Source organism: Armigeres subalbatus, chromosome 3, assembly GCF_024139115.2.
Source record: "Armigeres subalbatus isolate Guangzhou_Male chromosome 3, GZ_Asu_2, whole genome shotgun sequence".
NCBI lineage: Eukaryota > Metazoa > Arthropoda > Insecta > Diptera > Culicidae > Armigeres > Armigeres subalbatus.
In genome coordinates this window covers 139322100-139341043 of record NC_085141.1, presented here as the reverse complement: position 1 = coordinate 139341043, position 18944 = coordinate 139322100, and the positions used below count along the sequence as shown (strand labels likewise).

Genomic DNA, 18944 nt, shown 5'->3' with positions numbered 1-18944 from the left:
TCCCGTGGAGCTATTTCATATCATAAAAATAGTTCAGACATCGACGATCTTCATGTTGATCGATTTGAATATTAAGATCTATACTCAAGGACAGTTTGGAGAATCGTAGATATCGAGTCTAGTCTGTAATGTGTCTGTAATGGTGTTACGAGGTACTGTGGAGCTATTCCAACTCATAAAAATAGTGAGGACATCGTAGATCTTCTTCTTGATCGATATAAATATTAAGTTCTGAGTTAAGGATAGTTTGGAGTATCCTAGATATTGAAAAAGGTCTGTTATTCCACTGGGCAGGCGCAGGATTTTATCATTAAGCGTTTTATTTCAATAATTTAACAATAATATGGAGAAGTATGGTGTTGATTCCTAAGAACATCGAAATTACAACTCAAGGATAGTTTGGATGCTCTAGATCATCGAAGTGCCCGTAACCTGACGTGTGCAATATTTTTCCTGGATGGAGCAGTTAATTTTGAACATTTTTGCTGAAGAAAGCAAGGCTCTATCTCTTAAAACTGATTTTTGACAGCAGATTTTCGTCTTGGGTCATATATGACCCATCCGTATTGAATCGGTAGAATGTTTTGAAAATCCTCAAAATTGCCCGAAATTTTTTTGGTTGCCCCCTCAAAATATTTTTTTTGGGCTAAAAAACCGAGGAGGGTGGAGACATAATGAATTATTGGCAGTGGTTGATTTTCGACCCGCCGCTATCACATCCAGGCGCTATAGTATATCCGCAAAATAGCCAGCATGAGTTAACCGCCAGAAATTTGTATGGCGAAAGACATCTAACGCGGGTTTTCTCAATATTAGGAGCTTTTCATGAAAAACTATTCAGTACCTGATATGTAGGAAGGTGTCCTCTACTACGCCTACCAAATATTTTTTCGATGAAGGTGCTTAATTTTGAGAAATCGAATCTTAGATGCCTTTCGCCATATTGAATTCAGAAAGTTAACTACAAGTGTGCCGCTGTAAGCACGCTTAAAGCAGGCGATTCATTGTTTTTAAATATTTGTATCGGCCTTATTTTAGTTTTTGGTTTTAAATATTTAATCTCGAATTTGTTTTTTTTGTTTTGATATGACCAAACTAAAGCGCGATATTTATAGTCGCTCATTTTAATTGAGGAACCATCCCCAAAAAAAAAAAACAATTTTCGTTTTCGTTTGATGAATCTCCAAAAAAAGTAATTTTCGTTGCGATGCATGCCAGACGAAATTGCCAGCATGGCGATCCAAATGGAATAATAACCAGGGATTGAATCCTAAAGTCTTTCACTTATCATCTCTGTATACATATACGATATGTAGCAAACCGCGGGAGACTTTTTTCGCAAGCCGTCATGATAGAGAACTGATTCGGGAGGCTATACCCCATCATAAAATTTATCATAAAATATCCCCATCATAAAATATCTACGACACTCCAAACTGTTCTTGAGTACAGATCTTCATATTCAAATCGATCAACATGAAGTTCTTCGATGTCTCTACTAGTTTTATGAGTTGGAATAGCTCCACGGAACTTCAACTCACCAGTACAGACACACTACAGAATTCGTTCAGTACCTACGACACTCCAAACTGTCCTTGAGAACAGATCCTAATATTCAAAACGATCAACATGAAAATCTTCGATGTCTCAACTATTTTTATGAGTTGGAATAGCTCATGTGTGGTATAGTAGATATTATGGAAATGTTATTATTTGTTTGTAATTTGGTATAATGTTGTCCCATGGGGCTCAAACTAACATACAAGCTCGGGAACCTATGGATTACTCTGATCTTGTAGACCTCCAATACTTGAACTCAAGAATGCTTTGGAGTACCTCAGATATTGTGGGAATGTCATAATTTTCATAAGCTGGTGTAATGGTGTCTCATGGGGTTTTTGCAACTGATACATAAGCTAAGTAGCCGTTGAATCAGATCTGCACTCAGGAATGGTTTGGAGTACCGTTAATATTCTGGGAAAATTGTTTTTTGGATATACTGGTGTAATTAGTCCCATGGGGCTTCACCAACTAACACACAAGCTTTTAAACCCATGATTCACTCTGATGGTCTTGTAGACCTCCAATATCTGAACTCAGAAATGATTTGGAGTACCGCAGGAACTCTGAAAATGTTGTGATTTGTATATACTGGTGTAATGATGTCCCATGGGGTTGCTCCAACTAACACACAAGCGCAGGACCGTATGAATCACTCTATTTGTGTGGTAGACCTTCAATATGGGGCCCTTCTTAACCGTGCGGTAAGACGCGCGGCTACAAAGCAAGACCATGCTGAGGGTGGCTGGGTTCGATTCCCGGTGCCGGTCTAGGCAATTTTCGGATTGGAAATTGTCTCGACTTCCCTGGGCATAAAAGTTCCAAAATCTGAAAAATAATTTACCGAACAGTTCTGCTGTTGAGATTTCGGTAAAATTTACCGAATACTGTGAAATGAGTTAAGTGTGTATGGTGATAAATGTAAATTCCGAAGATACTTTAAAAAAAACTCCGAAGAATATCCCGAGAAAATTCCTAATAAAATTAGGTCAAATTAACCTTCCTACAGTGCTCAAAAACTCTCACTTATGGTGTTCGGGTCATATTGACCCAGATTTGATAATCGTCAGCTAATAGATTTTCTGAAACTGAACTCAGATTGTTGATCGGCCACACTTACATCTTGTTATCGTCGGAGGAAGGATCGTCAGTTGTCCACTTTTATATGGACGAAAATTGCACACAAATATCGCACGTGTACGCTTTTATTGCTATTTATTTCTCTCAAAAACGCACTAAATACTATTTCACAAATGACGAATCATGAATGCAGACAATATTTCTACAGATATTCTAGGTACTCCAAATCATTCTGGAGTTCGAACCAATACAAAGTAAAATGGACTCAATACAAAGCCAACAGTAACCCATAGTTTCCATATAGGCCCTTAGACACCATGCGCACGATTTATTTTCAATCTAGATATGTGCAAACAGGATGTTTTAAGTTCTCCAAATCATTCTGTAGTTCAGACGAATCGGTCTACAAAGTCAAATGGGCCCGATACAAAGGCAATAGCAACTCACACAGGCCCTTAGAGGTCATGCGCATAATTTACGATCTACATATTTCCACACCAGATTGGTCTCCCAAGTCCATTGGGCTCAATACAAATTCAATAGCAACCCATGGGCTCCACACATGCAATAGCTATAGCAATCATGCCCTTAGAGCCCATTTGCATGATTTAAGAATTGGATATGTCCAAACAGGATGTTAGAAGTTTTCCAAATCATTTTAGAGTTCAGATGAATTGGTCTACCAAGACAACTGGGCTCGGTACAAAGCCAAAAGCAACTCATGGTGTCTATACATGCCCTTAGAGGCCATGTGCATGGTTCACGAATAACGATGACATGGCCTCTAAGGGCCTGTATGGACACCATGGGTTGCTAATGGCTTTGTATTAAACATAGTTGTCTTGGTAGACCGCTTCGTCTGAACTCCAGAATGATATGGAGTTCTTAGAATATCCGGTTTGAACATATCTAGATCGCAAATCATGCCTGTATGGACATCATAGGTTGCCATTGGCTTTGTATTGAGCCTGTTTGACTTGGTAGAACAATTGGTCTGAACTCCAGAATGATTTGGAGAACTTAGAACATCCGGTTTGGGCATATCCAATTGAATGAATGATTTAGAGAGCTTAGAACATCTGGTGTGGAAATATCTAGAATATAGGCTGAGGCGGTATCAAATTGTCTCCGATTTGTTCTTGATTGATGACAGCATTCATGTGATACTCCTTCACTTTAGTTAGTATTATTTACACACCATAGCAGTAACGATTTCAACTAATTATGTTGATCATTATTTTTTGATCAGGAATAAATACACATTATTTGTAAGGGCAACATGGGATTAAGTTCCAACTCAGTGTTGCTCATGACAAAAATAGAACAAGAAACCCAAAATACCATTCACCCGACCTTCACTTACGTATTGGCTTCACTAACACTAATAGAGAAAAACCATCTTAGTCAGACACCGGCAATTCACAACAACACACTTCCCGTTCTGCCTCAAGTTGCGTCACTCTTCACTTGTTTATCGAATTCAAAACACCTCCCGCTTGCACGGTTCAGTTTTTGTTTACATCCAAGCTTTACGGCTTTGCGTTGGCCGTGTTGTTACTCACACCATATCCACGCCAGCAGCATATGCGCGCATGAATGATGTTCGGAGAATTTCATCGGAAGCGAACATAAATAACCCTATTACGACACGAACGAACAATAAACAAGACCGAAACTGGAACACAGCACACTGTCTGCCTCTTGGAGTAGCCAGACGACTCTGCGGTACACTTTCATGTCATGCTCGAAATACGAGCCCTTCGGTTGACCTGCTTGAACCTAACCTAGCCGATCTGCTGTACTCCTGTCACTCGGCTGCGGAACCTTCCCACTCCAAGTTCCATGCTGCTGCTTTGAACGCACATGCAAATGACTGGACTGGCACGGTTTGTTATCGTGACGTATTGTTGAGCACTTCAATTGACATGAGCCATATTTATGTTTGTTTTTATCTTCGTCGTTCTTCTTAATTCCGTCCACAACACGATTCAAACATCGGCACATCACGCCGCATATCGGTGATGATGTTGAGAGCTAGTCAAATATTTGACATTGCGCTTCTCACTCACGATGACGTATAATATGACATTCGACACCACCAGACGATTGCGTGATTGTCGCTATCTTTCATTCTCCATGTCTTCATTCTATCTACGCTCGAAATAACATTATGAGTATTTTTGCTCACGGTCGCACTTCTTCTATACAAGATAAAGCGCATAGGCTCCCCCTCTTCTTCGGTTATGTAAAAAAATAATTAATAAAAAAAGTCATATAAAATGTTGAAAAGTAGTTTTGAAAAAATGTTTTTGAAATATTCAAAATTTCCAAAATGCGAATATGACAAGGATTTTTATTATGGAATTTCCAAGTTCGATTGACATTCCTTAATTTTTATTATGTTCAATATGATTTTTTTTTGTTCCTGTTTTTTTTCGACTGCGCTAACTAATGGAAGGCGCCTACGGTTTGTGTGTGAATGAGATTATTTTCGTTTCTTTGGCCAGACGTTCTATAGTCTACAGCTGATAGCAAAACGAAAACACCAAGTTTAGACTGTCAGTCTTTCGCATCATCTGTCGCCGGTAGAATCGATTTACTTTTCGGGGTTCCTACGGAGTTCAACGAACAGTTCCGCTTTTGTCACCACCAGATCTATAATTAGGCGAAAATCTCCAGCTGTTAGGGAGCGTATCGTAAGTACACCCATTCAAACGAAAATCCTTATTGATTATCGCATCGGCAAATGTAGGTTAAATGTGATCGATTGGCAGATCACAGATACGACTGCCTGTCAAGGGATACCGGTAGAGGAGAAAGGAGATTCGTTTCCTATGTTTCCTTGACCTTGATACATTTGGACGACGCTTGAGCCTTGCTAGAAGGAAAATAACCTTACATTTTCCTATGACAGCGCAAAACTTAATGTTATTATTTGACAAATTGTAGAAGTATTCGTGAAACACATCGTAGGTAATTGAATATTTCATCAGTATGCGTGTAGCAACAAAGTTGCCGGTGTTGGTGAGACAAAGGCACTTGTACTTACATGCAGTGATGCAGAAGGTCGTTGGAAAGAAATTTAATTTCCAATGCCTACTGAGTTTCAATCATTTCTGAACGGCTCGTGAAACCGAAACGACGGTGAACCAGCGAGAAGCAAAGCAAGCATGTGAACAGAAACAAAGCAGCAGTGGAAAGTATGTGCGAGTGAGTGAGGCGTAATCTGAATACGAAACGGTTTTTCAACACCATCACGATAGACGGTGGATATCAGATTCTGCCGAGTTTGGGTTTGGCTGTGGCGAAGCCGGGCGGCGTAGGATAGCCCCGCCGCGGGTTGGTGTCGTACTACAAAGAAAAAGGCTGAATGCTGCGGGGAAATGCTTGACCGCGGCGAGCTAAAGGCGTTGAGCCAACCAGACGTGTGCATTTCTGGTGCTTACTTGGTGAGGAAAGTTGAATGAACCTTTCCCGGTGGAAGCCTTTGGCGTTTGCGACTGAGCTACTTCCCGTCGGGTTAGCAACAGTTGAACCCGATGGAAGTTTGGCATTAGCAAAATGTGTAATTTGGTAAATGGCTTCCCGTTTTTCGTGGCTTGATCTAACCATGCTATGAATGAAAAAGCAACAAGCAGAAGTTTCAACTAGAAAGCAAAATGTGAAATGAAAAAGCAAGAACCCGACCCAGAATTAGTCCTAGGTTAATTCTTTTCTGGCGAAAAACTAACTAAACTAATGAAATTCAGGGGCTGATAAGATACCAGAATATTTCTTGAGAATAAATATATCAAAAAATACGGAAGCAATGGAGCAATATAAAAAATATGGAACATTTATCTGATAAAATAATAACGAATGCAAAGATCAGAAATAATAAGTTTATTAAAATGCCGACGGCAACTCTTTATCTTAAATGAGCATGTAAAACTATTTTATTAACAGAAATAGCGAGTTCAAACTAGTCAACCAATGTCGAACAGTTCACAAAACGTGTGACTGGGAGGTAGTAACAGAACATTCATGATAATCATTAAAAAATGAAAAAAAAAATGCTCGCCTCGACTGACGACGCTTACTGATTTATTTTTTAGGATATCGCTAAACTTATGGTAACGTTTGATTTAACATCGGAGATTACATAATCAAATCAACACGATCTAAAATTATGTGACCAGCAGATAAAATAGAATCTAATCTAATGGAATAACTTGATTGTTTTTATTTTATTGCTAGAAATTCAGTTAGCAACAATTATCTTCAGAAGATCATAATTGTCGGCGAGCTCATTGATTTGGATTGAAATGTAAGAATCTAAACGCACCTCTACTTATTCCCGTCGGGTCAATATATTATTCGGACTAAATGCAAACTCAGAACAAAAATGGTGTAAAAAGTAATAGGGAACTGTTCCGTTTTCCATCTCACTGTACATATATTCATCTCATCGCAAAACAAAGAATTACAGCAGCAATCTCGTCACTTCTTTTAGCTAACACGCGTGCTCACTGGTGGAAAAAATCACAAAAATAAGAAACAAACAAAGTTCCTTCTCATTGCTTTGTTTTTGATGAGATGGAAATAGCAGCTATGGGATGAACTGCCGAACCGTTCCCCTAATTGTTCAATCAAATGCATGCTCTTTGAATCTCTTTTTTCTTACTGGCAAATGGGACATTACTGCTTTGCGATTAATTATTCAGACGACTCACGGTAGTACGCAAAAGTCAAATGCGAAAAAAAAGTTAACTGTTCCATTTTCCATCTCACTGAATATATAATTGTTAAATTGCGAAGGAAAAATATTAATACAGCACCAATCTTGTTACTTCCTTTTGCTAACATGCGTGCTCTAACAGCTGCAAAAAATCACAAAAATAAGAAACATATCGTATGCTTTTTCATTGCTTTGTTTTTGATGGGATGAACATCGGAGCCATGAGTTTAAGTCGAGGAGCAGTAAACCTGGCACCGCTGGAAGTCAATGCACCTTTAAATAAAAACCCAGATAAATCCACCTAGCAGTGATGGTGCCTTTCTCACGTATTATAAAATCAGGAACATCGAATCGGGGAGCAAACGACCTTGCTTTCATTATAATCATTGAGGTAGACACCATGAGATTCAACCGTCTTTGATTAAGGAACCAGAGAAACAGCGCTTCTTCCAAAGGTCGATACTTACCGCAGGAGGCATACCTGTTTTATTCGCTGCAGCGGACAAAATCGATTTAGAAGTCTTCTCAATCTTCCTTATAGTGCTTCTGTGGACCTTGAATTTCCTTGCCAAATCAGCTTTGGTGGAGGACTGATTATTTAGTGCTTGCAAAACCTCCACTTTTTGGTTCAGCGTGAGCGAATTTCGCTTGATTTTCTCAGTTTCTATAAAGAAAATCAATCTAATAGAATCATTCTTTCGAACGTAGCGAACAAATACAATCTTACCTGCTTTTAAAATGAACACCAGAAATTGAGAAAATCTTTTGTTTACGCTATCTTCGATACGCGGGCGGATTGTCAAAAATACACAGTTCTGAGCACGAGCATGAGCATGATTGACCGCCCACGGTTGCTACTCCGTTATTGGCTGGTCAGCTGTAATTACACAAAGAACCAATAGATGAAGTTTGGGACTAACATCATCTTCAATGTGTAAGAACTGGTGACCAAAAAAAAAAAGCAATACCAGCGCCAGCCGTGTCCGAATGCAGGTCAATTAAGGAATAGGTAGGAAATTGTTGACGTGATACTCGCTTTGATAGAAGCCGATGAGTCATCTGCACTTCCACGAGAGATCACTGGGATGTTGGATTTATGCGGTAGGGAGTGTGGCAGGGTTCGTTTTGGTAAACGGTATGCCGTGTATATCGTGTAGTTTGATCGATGAATACAATATTAATTTTTATTTTTTTCTATTTTTTAGAGTGCACAAAGCAGAACAAAATTTCGGTGATCGGCTGATCATTCTGCTTACCGCACAAAGCAGAATAAAACTATGATGACCGACCGATCGTTCTGCTCACTGAAGAAAACTTGTCTGGACGCGATTTAAGCTTTTACTTTTAAATTAATTTACACACACGCACAGATTAGAACAAAATTTCGGTTACCGGCCGATCGTTCTGCTCACCGCACAAAGCAGAACAAAATTTCAATGACCGGCCGATCGTTCTGCTTACTGAAGAAAACTCGTCTGGACGCGATCTCCGATCGTTCTACGTCCAATACAAAACACGAACAAATCTGCACTGAACTGATTGTTTCACTTTCCAATTTACTCGCCCAACACCATTATCATTATTTTTTCAACACGAAGAAAGTAGAAAAATGTTCGGTAGGTCGATATATCAAACCAATAGAAGAAGTGACAGTTTGTTTTGGACGTTGTATTCACTAACGAAACCTTGAAATTCAGATTTATCATATTTTGAAATATTATTTGTGTATAATTTCCGCTCAGTAAGCAAAACATTCGGTTTAGGGAAAAAATATTTTAGTTACCAGATAAAGATTGTCGCGGTCGTCGCTGTCCGGAACATCTTTTGTTGGCGAGGATAGGGGAGCTAAATGTCAAAGAAGGAAAATCCATACGATTTGACAGCTTGGTACCCAACATGTTCCGGACAGCAGAACAAAGGGAACCGAAGCGACAATCTTTATCTACACCGAAAAAAATCTGCACGTTGTTTCCACCTGAAAAAGTACGTAGATTCTTTTCCACCTGAAATTCACGTAACCTTTACCTGATTTGTCGATAGAATTTTCATTCTACGTGAAAATCAGGTAAGTTCTACCAGAGTTTTGGATAGAATTCACCGGACACGTAAGTTTCACCTGAATTTTCTGAAGCAGTTGCAGCTACGTGTGCACGTAAAATGTACCTGAAAATTCAGGTGGAAACAACGTTCAGATTATTTGGAGTGTAGTAACTAAAATATCTTTTCTTTAGGGCCATCGAACATACAAAACGATAAGATGATTATACTAAACATGTTTACTTAGTTTTATTCGACATTATTCTACGCTATTTTTGATTTAAAGATTTTGTTTTCATCGGATCGTTCACTAAGTGTACGTAAAGAAAATAGGATTTGTTTCTTTGGTCGATGGACAAGAACAAAGCCAGAAACCAAATAAAAGTGTACCTGGTTCTGATAACAAACCAAGTCAAAATAGTTTTCATAAATCACATTTTATTGAACAGCCCTATCAAATTTGACCAATTGCCTGAGTGATAGCAAAACCTTTAAAATCAAAATTTCAAATATTTTATCACTAAAATTATAAATCATGATTTTAACACACAGTTTCAGTAAGATAGAGAAATAGATAAATAGATTTACTCGCAACAAGTTGCATTCGACGCAGACTATTCTTCCATTGTTACCTATTGAAAATTGGCTGTATCGGACTATGGCCTCGAAAGTTATGTTGAAAATACTATTTTTATAATGCACGAGAAAGGCACCATCACCGCTAGGTGGATTAATCAGAGTTTTTATTTTATTTTTGGAGAAAACAATATTTTGTCAATGACTTCTGAACGCAAGCGCTACTCGAGTTAATATTTAAAAGCACATTCCCCACAAATCGTTTGAAGCTAAGTACCAAAACGTGTCTCACAATTTTGCACACAGCCACGAGCCACATTGCATATAAAGCTCGAATCACTTAATATCTGGATGCTCTGTTTTTTTCTTATAGCGTTTCTTGGGGTCCGTTTTTCTGATGTTTTTACATTTTTGTTTGAGAAACACTCCCAATTAAAAATTTTGTGAAAATTCGTTGATATTTGAAAAAAAAAACACCTAGCAGTGATGATGCCTTTCTCGCGCATTATAAAATATATTGAAACAATCACATAAGAAAGGTCATAAAAGTTATTTAGGGGAAGCAGGAGCAGAAAGAAGAAAATTAATTTTGACACCCATTTGTCAAGTCGGGTAGCCACTTAAATGATCATTTTTATTTTTATAATATCCTAAGTAGCTTTTTTATTCTTTTACCTTAACTGCTTAACAAATGCCACGATTCAGAAAAATGAAAAGCAATTGAGTGAATTTTATTTTTTAAATACTTTGTTATTTTCGAAAAATGAAGAAATCCGCCCTTTTGTCTCTTTACCAAGGCAAAATCTGTCAAAAACTCTACAGGGCCTGTGTGTGCTTTGTAGGATGTATTTTTCAAAACCTATAACCAGAACCTAGGGCTTCGAGTTCCCAAACTCATGAGCATGATTGATCGCCTACGGTTGCTCCTCCGTTATAAGGCATTTTATGAGACGTTTCGCGGTGGCCCGATTATTTACTTTTAATGTTTTGTTTTGGTATGATTCTGCGTGAACATTCCGTTAGGTCCGAACGCAAAATAATGTTTGTAACGTTTTACTTTTCATTCGTGTTTTCTTCAGCATTTCATGCTTAGAATGCATTGGTATGAATAATCTAACGACACGTTTCAAGAATCATATGAAAAATTTTGTTCTAAAACCCTGGTAGCCGGAAAGTAAAACAGGTAGAATTGATGAAGGGACCCATCGAAAAGTTAATCGCGAAATTACCAAACAAACGGGCTCCCACTAATTGTCAAAGTAGATAAACACGAGAAAAACAGCTGTTTCGATCTGTCTCATAAAATGCCTTATTGCCAGGCCAGTTGTAATTACAAAGAGAACCAACAGATGATGTTAGGGACTAACATCATCTTCAATGTGTAAGAACTGGTGGCCAAAAACAAAGCAGAACAAAGTATTCCGATGATCACGCGATCGTTCTCAACAAAACATGATGGAACGCGCACTGACTTAAATCAGTTTCCCCATTGCCATCTTCATCTTTAAAAATAAATGCAAAATTTGACACAGATCATCACAATTCATGAGCCTCAACTCAAAATCGCAAGAAATGCAAATATGCAATCATGAGCAGTACAATCTCGCAAGAAATTGCTTACATGCACAACTCCCACACAGACCCCAGCAGGCTCCGACACAGAACCGCATGAAAGTCTACAGTCCGTTGGTTTGCTGTAGCAATAAAAGTAGAATATTGGATTGCTCTCACCAAGTTGTCCGAAGCCTCATTTATGTGCTTACGGGTAGAAATGTTTTAAATTTGCGATTTTTGTTCCTAAATTATTCGAAATACATGCGAAAGTGTAATGGTTGTTACGTTAACTGTGAAATCATGGGCAGAGCTGCTTTCTACTGCTACTTAGGCACCACAAACCAGCTGGGAACTCATTCCATACTACAACCGGACAAGATGCACTAACGCGAGAATAGTTAAATTTCAATACACTCGAGACGGTGATGGATAAATACCAAGGACCCCATACGCCTGTCATTGGCGAACAAAGCTCGTGTAATCTGCATCGAAGCTTAGACCAGTGTTAAGGCGCAATCGTTAATGCGAACATTTCTATATTCGGTTAGTTATTGCAAATAAATTCTTTTTCGAGTCCCTTTAATCAAGCAGATTCTCAAGCATACCACATCGTTATATTGCTGCATGATTGAGTGTTTAATTTTGATAAAATATCGAAAACAAAAGTGTGCATAAAAATTGCCTCGCCATAACAAAAAGAGAATTAACACTGTTGTTTACATTTTAGAACCAGCACATGTCGGGGTAGGGATTCAGTGCTTCGCCTTCTCCCCCTGATAAATACATAAGTTAAATTTATTTGCAAACTTACCACAATTATTATGTACAGTTGCATTTGCTCATGATAAGCATGTTGTCTAATTTATTGGGATACTACTTAATTGACATGAATTAGATCTGTTAAATGAAGTATGGAACAGAATTTGAATTTTTAATTTACGTGTTTTGAGAATCACACACTGACAAAAATTCAATCATATGTAGAACACATAAATTTTGACTATAGCATTTCCCACATGATGGCTATGTGAATTTGCATAGCATATATGTGGAAACACACATAACCTTTATTATCTAATAATCTTTATGTGGATTCTCCTATAATAGGTGGTTAATAACAAACACATTTTTTTGTTGATTTCTTTAGATTTTTGCCAATAAAAATGTGTGAATTTTTATTAGTGCAGGTTCTATTACAGCGGAACTAACCGGCCTACTTAGACATACTATCTTCGGCCTTCCTTATCCGTGCGGTGAGATGCGCGGGTACAAAGCAAGATCATACTGAATATGGTTGGGTTCGATTCCCGATCCGGTCTCGGAAATTTTCGGGCTGGAAATTTTGTCGACTCCCCTGAGCATGAAAGTATCATCGTGTTAGCCTCATGATATACGAATGCAAAAATGGTAGCTTGGCTTAGAAACCTCGCAGTTAGTAACGGTGAAAGTGCCGAAGGAACATTATGCTGCCTTGCGGCAATATTCCAATGGAGGATGTAATGCCAATAAGAAGAAGAAGAGATACTATTAAAGAGGGGTACAATATGCGTTTCCTTCAAGACTGAAGAATTGTTACCAGGGACACATTTTGCCAAAACATGATGGTCTTCAGAGTTTCGTCTTGGTGAGAGTAGTCACCATGCTACTACCCAAGCCGTTCCTTGGTGGACGTTAGGCAAAACAACAGCTTTTTCAACTGGCTCTCCGCTAAAAATTTCAATTTCTGTTCCTCAGGAAAATAAACCCGTCTAAGACTCAACTAAGACTAAGACCTCAACTGTGTGTCTCGTACTTGACTTAGCCCCCCCAGGATTTGGAAAGTTAGTTAGCAATGATATCAATTTATGGACATATAGCATAATGAATTACTGAAAAAGTTTGAATACAAAAGAGTTATCCCCGATATTCAAACATATCACAATGAAATGAGTGGAAAACAAATGAGCTTGATTCTCATTTCTTAGAAAGATTATTGTGTGGCAGTGAAATTGCACTTGGCGTTATGAAAATCTAATTGATTTGAAAGCATCAAAGTAAGCTTGATATGAACAACGACGGAGAGCCACCAAAATATCAATCAAAGCAATCGTGGTACTTCGCCATCAGTCAAAGACATATGGTCAACCATCGCGGAGAGGAGTGGTTTGTCTAGCAGCTTGATAATCTCCACAATTCCCATCAGCATACGAGAAGGATTCTCATCAGAATTCAAAAAGAATTGTCATTTGAATCTTTAAGGAATTTCTTTCAGAATCATCGAAGTATTCCAACCGGAATCCAGAAGATTTCATACTGGATTCCTTTCGGTATTGTTGCGTTGAGAGATACCCTTGGGAATCTATGGAGGATACCCTTCATAATCCATGGAGGATTTGCTTCAGAATCTCTCATTGATTTGCTTCGGAATTCCTCCGGAGTCGTTCGAAAATTTGTTTCGGAATCGTTCAGAGATTTGCTTCGGAATTCCTTGACGATTTGTTTCAAAATACTTCAGTGATTTGCTTCGGAATTCCTTGAATATTTAATTTGGAGTCTCTCGACGTTTTGCCTCAGTATCCATTTGACGATTTGCTTTGAAATCCCTCGATGAATTGTTTTGGAATCATTCGACGATTCACTTCAGAATACATCGACGGTTTGCTTCGAAATCCTTCGATGATTTGCTTCAGAATTTCTCAACGATTTGCTTCGGAATCATTCGACGATTTGCTTCAAAATCCTTCGATGATTTGCTTCAGAATCGCTAGAAGATTTGCTTTGGAATCCCTCAACGATTTGTTTCAACATCCCTGGAGGATTCTTTACGGAATCCCTGGAGGATTAATTCGGAGTCCTTCGACAATTTGCTTCGGGACCCTCGACAGATTGCTTCGATATTCTTCGAAGATTTGATTCTACATCCCTGGAGCATTGCCTATGGATTCCCTGGAACATTCACGTTGGAATTCCTGGAGGATTCCCGTTGGTGCTCCTGGAACATTCCCGTCGGAATTCTTGGAATATTTCCGTCAGAATTCCTGGAGGATTCCATTCGGAATCTCTAGAAGATTCTCATTGAAATCCCTGAAACATTTCCGTCGGATTATCTGGAACATTCCCGTCCGAATACCTGGATCTCTCCCGTCGGAATCCCTGCAATATTCCCGTTCAAATTCCTGGTATATATCCATCGGAATTCCTAGACGATAGAGGATATTTAGAATATTTTCATTGGAATCTCTGAAACATTCCCGTCGGAATCCCGTGAAGATTTGGAATTCATGGAACATTCCTGTCGGAATCCCTGGTGGGTTACCTTCAGAATCTTCCCATCGGTATGCTTGGAGGATTCCCATCAAAATCTGTGGGGATTACCGTCGAAATCACTGAAGGATTTTCATCGGAATGCTTGGAGGATTTCTGTCGGAATCCCTGGATGAATGTTGCATATTTTTATGCGAGGCAGATAGAATATTTATGAAATGTGCAAAAATATCCAAATATCCAAAATATGTCTATCGGTGGAACCTGACGGGAAAGGCAAGCGCTACTATACTTAGACGCAATCAATTTGTAGCAATTATCGGCTGGTAAACAAACACACTTTGATGCTGTGGGCTAAAACAGAAAGCATGTGCTTGAGAAAAGAGAATATTGATGAGTGTGATTGATCTGTAATTGACTGGTGGTTGGACTTGGATAACTTAATGAGGTGGTAAAATGTTCGAGAATTTTTTGAAAGAAGCTCAAAATTGAGAAAATAGATGAAGGGGCTATAGCCCCCCTAGGCATCGGTGCTAGTAACGTCAATGTATATGAGTATCGCTAACTGAATTATATTTAATGTCGGACACAATTGTGGCAACACATTTCGCTTTCTCGAGAATTTCCAAAAGCTTTAAGTCAGATGGAGATGATGATGATGTTTCGGACAAATTTGAAAAGATGTTATATTATTTGCTTTATACTCGTTAGCCGTTTGTCCAATAATTTTGTTATTTGATCCGACAGAGTTAAATGCGATTCTCTGATGCCGGTCATAGTAATTTGAGCCTGTGAGTCATCCGACTTCATGTGCTGGCCAATTGCACTGCATATGTTCGCATTTTTTTATGTTTATTCCTACCAGCGTCTCTTTTATGTCGATCAGCTGGTGCTCTATGTTGTCGAATAAATCTGCCACTAAGCTAAACTTTCAAAGGTCAGCAGCGATGCTGTGGTTGGTATTCGTTTGCGCATGAATTGCATCATCTGGTATAATCTTGTTGATAACTGGCATCTTATTGATAAAGCAAAACCGGACAAGCCGTTTTAAAGTTATTTTTTTCGAAAATGTCAGCCAAATTAAAAACAAAAGAAAACGCGACAAAAACATTTATAAAATCTATCCGCGTAAGAAGCGACCCTGTAAACAAAATTGAACCATTAGATGAATAAATCTTGGATGTCCTTCTGTTTGAGGTTCAAAAGCAATCTCCAGCGCAATTTGCGTCACTTCTGATTTCACTGTATATGCAGTTTTGGTTAGTTTTATAAATGAATCGTTTGTTTGACATATATATGTGACATTTTTGGTTATATGTATTCTCCAGATTTTTATGTATTCAGAATTCTCGTCAAAAAATACGTAATCTGGCAAAAAAAAATACGAAACAATTTTGTTCGGAGATGTGAATTTTTCGTTTGTTAGAGAAACTTTGAAGCACTTTGAATAGCAATTATGGAGTACTGCTTGCAGTTATCGAACTGAAAGTGTCCCAGAATGTTGAGTTTTGCCAAAAACTATTGATCTGTATCGAAGAAGTTGAAGGATTCGGTGCAAATTTGTTTAAAAGCAGTTTTTGTTGTTTTCTTAGAATTATGTAAAATGGATATATGGGAGCATCCATAATTTACGTAACGCTCAGAGGGGGGTTGACCGAAGTGTACCGAAGCTGACCACCAGATTGGCTGGCCGAGTAAAAACAACCGGCATTGAACTGACATGTTCCTTGATAGATTCCCATAGTCACGGGACGCTGCATTTTTCAGCTTCGTTTTACAAATTTATTACAATTCATACAGCCTTACAAATATTTTTCCAATTTTTTTCGGGCTTAAATCTATGCAAAATGCACTTTAGGAGCCAGTGACGCAATCCAGATAGGCATCCCGCGTTTCGCAGGACGCTTGCTGGATACATTACCATAGTGGAATTTAACTTACCTTTACACACGATACATTTTAGGTGCTGAAAAAAACAAATGTTGATTAGAACTTGGTGAAATTAAATTTAAAAATTGTATATTTTGAGGCTAGCACGATTCCCAGGTAAGTCGAAAAAATTGTGCACTCGAAGAGTAACTTTAATGTTGACAAACCCATTTCAACGTGATCATCCAATACACATTCTTTGCCAATCGCTCGAAGTAGCCGGATGAGAAGGTCCGTGTCTCCATCGCAGGCAGTAACTTTATCGGTTCACAGTGGAGTTTTTTTCTCGGTTCATTAGTCTGAGTTTTTTTATATCTTTCGCTATCCTACTGTGGATAAAGGGATTGTCGTAGGCGATTCGTGGTTGGTGAGGAAGGTGTTCGTGCGACTAAAGGGTCGCACGTTCATTGTGAAGCATCAGCATCATCGGATGCCATCCAGCTAAAAGCAGCAACAACAACTAGTGCAGCATCTCGAACGGGAACGGATAAGTAGAACCGCATTTGATTTTATTATTTTCTCCGTTCCCATTGTGTTGTATTATACCTACTTGTGTTCACCACACAGCAGTGCTAGAGCTGTATAGTTTGTATCACTTTTGTCTTCACCAGTTACCGTTGTTAGGTACAGGGTGTGACAAAAATATTGAGATCGAAAAAAATTGAAATTTTGTAATTGAATTATTATTATTATTTATTTATTATTATATTTTATTATTCTATCACGGTATATAGTTTGGCCTTATTTTTTCCTATCTTTATCATCTTTTTTTTTTTTTATTCATTTATTATTATTTTTTTTTTGTCTGATTTTCCTTCATCCTGCTTTTGATGGATGAAGAAAACGGAGGCGATACGCCTCCCAAAGATAATGTTGTTCGCACGCGATTCTACCAGGCTTCTTCGCCTGGGCCTTGGGTTGTTTACTTTCGGCAGAAAGTGAAAAGTATTGATTTTTTAGGAATCAAACGTGACTTGACGCGTCGTTTTCCGAAAACTGATTTTCATCAGATCAATCGGAACAAACTACGTGTAACCGCACCTACATACCAGGATGCAAATGCTATCGCAAAAGACCAGAACTATAATGTGGAATATTTGGTTTATGTGCCCTCGCGGGAGGTCGAGATTGAAGGCGTGATTAACGCAGCGAGCCTGACTTGCAAGGATGTACTTGCAGGAAAAGGCCGTTTAAAGAATGCCTTGCAATCTACCGTGGACATTCTGGACTGCAAGGAATTGCATTCAGCAGCCATGGTAGATGGTAAAAAAGTATATTCGAAGTCAGGTTCGCTACGGGTAACGTTTGCCGGTTCGATACTCCCAAAATATGTAGATATCGAAAATATGTTGTTTCCGGTGCGTCTTTTTGTACCCAGAGTTTTCAATTGTACCAACTGCAAACAGTTGGGGCACACTGCCGAGTTTTGCGACAACAAGCCCCGTTGTGGCAAATGTTTTGAAAAACATAGGGAGGAGTCCTGCCAACAACAAGTTACAAAGTGCGCTTATTGTGGCATGGACCCTCCCATGGTTTGCAAGAATGTCCGGTGTACAAAAGCGCACCCAAAAAGTTAAGCGTTCGTTAGTACAGCGCTCTAAGCAGTCGTATGCAGAAATGGTGAAGTCGCATGACACATCCGCAACTGCCAACGCAACGGCTGCTATTTCAGCTGCCGTTCAAGTAAGTGATTTTTATGATGTCATTTCCATAGACGAATCAGACTCTGACGTAGCCGATATGGATGATTCTGCGGAGGTACACGTACCCGAAAAGAGGAAGAAACTGTCTTCCCCGGGATTGCGCCGTAAGAAAACAAAAATCATCCCTAGAAGCTTGCCGAAATATGATGGTAATGGGGGATTATTTAAAATTCCGAAGCAGCCTGTCTATACTGCTCCTTTTGACCCATGTTGCAGTAAGACATTCCCGCCATTGCCTAAAACTGATGTTACAAAGAAACATAAGTCAAGGAATATCTCTGAGCAGAAAATTGCTACTCGCACTTCCAAGAAAAGAATCTCGTCCAAGCGAGGATTGATATCCTTTAAGGACCTTGTGGATCGTATTTTGAACTTATTCAATATTCCGAATTCATTGAGGCCAATCATTGACCTCTTTATGCCAACAGTTGAAAGTTATCTGAAGCAATTGACTGTTTCATGGCCCTTCTTGCAGGACTTGTATCTTTCGATGGATAATACGGCCATACAAGATACAATCACTGTGCTGCAGTGGAACTGGCATA

General features: G+C 38.8%; 2 protein-coding genes across 3 annotated transcripts in view; both read left to right on the top strand.

The window, feature by feature from the left end:
• LOC134224223 (6-phosphogluconate dehydrogenase, decarboxylating) overlaps window positions 1–18944 on the top strand; it is a 342849-nt gene that overhangs the window by 132827 nt on the left and 191078 nt on the right. The gene's annotated exons all lie outside the window — the stretch shown is intronic.
• The window catches only part of LOC134224224 (D-2-hydroxyglutarate dehydrogenase, mitochondrial), a 131768-nt gene continuing 117955 nt past the window's right edge, over window positions 5132–18944 (top strand). Inside the window, exon 1 of one of the 2 annotated variants that reach the window (XM_062703537.1) lies at window positions 5132–5336. The gene's annotated coding sequence lies outside the window, so the exon portion shown is untranslated. The remainder of the gene's footprint in view (window positions 5337–18944) is intronic. The other variant, XM_062703535.1, reaches the window with a different exon arrangement.